We start from the raw sequence: 533 nt of genomic DNA on the forward strand, positions 1-533 counted from the left end.
GAGGGGGCGTCCCCACCACCCCGGGGGCCTAACTTATAAATACAGGTGCAGCGGCTCGACCCCCCGCACTCGGGACGCAGCCTCCGCTCGGAGTGGACTGGGACGCGCGGCCCGTCACCGGGACCAGGACCCGTGACGGGGAATGCCGCCGGGGGCGTGCACCGCGACTGTCGGCGGGACCAGGGCGGCCGCTATGGAGCTGTCACCAGGACCGCCCACAGGACAGCGTCGAGATTGTCACCCCGGCTGAGCTGTTCACCACCGACCACCTCCGGTTGGGAGAACTTGGTCTCGGCTATTGGACATGAAGCCTACTTGGTAAGAATATACTTATCTATATCAAGCAGCGAAGAATTTAAAGCAAATTCGATCTCTGAATCAAGTTAAGTTTTTTCTTCAGGAACTTTGTGTCTTATTGTGTACTATAAGTCGCATACGTCGCATAGAATGGGTCAGTCAGTATGCTTTATACTAAAACGTTTTTATGATAGCTGTTTAAACTACTTAGTAACCAGACAAGAAAATTGTCAATA

General features: G+C 53.5%; 1 long non-coding RNA gene across 2 annotated transcripts in view; it reads left to right on the forward strand.

Annotated features, from left to right (window-relative positions):
* The first annotated feature begins 51 nt into the window (after positions 1 to 51).
* Positions 52 to 533, forward strand: part of LOC127752329 (uncharacterized) — an 11507-nt gene continuing 11025 nt past the window's right edge. For both annotated transcript variants that reach the window (XR_008012321.1, XR_008012322.1), the window contains exon 1: positions 52 to 318. This is a non-coding gene — a long non-coding RNA (uncharacterized LOC127752329). The remainder of the gene's footprint in view (positions 319 to 533) is intronic.

The sequence above is a fragment of the Frankliniella occidentalis genome, unplaced genomic scaffold (genome assembly GCF_000697945.3).
Source record: "Frankliniella occidentalis isolate FOCC.00 unplaced genomic scaffold, Focc_3.1 Scaffold1, whole genome shotgun sequence".
NCBI lineage: Eukaryota > Metazoa > Arthropoda > Insecta > Thysanoptera > Thripidae > Frankliniella > Frankliniella occidentalis.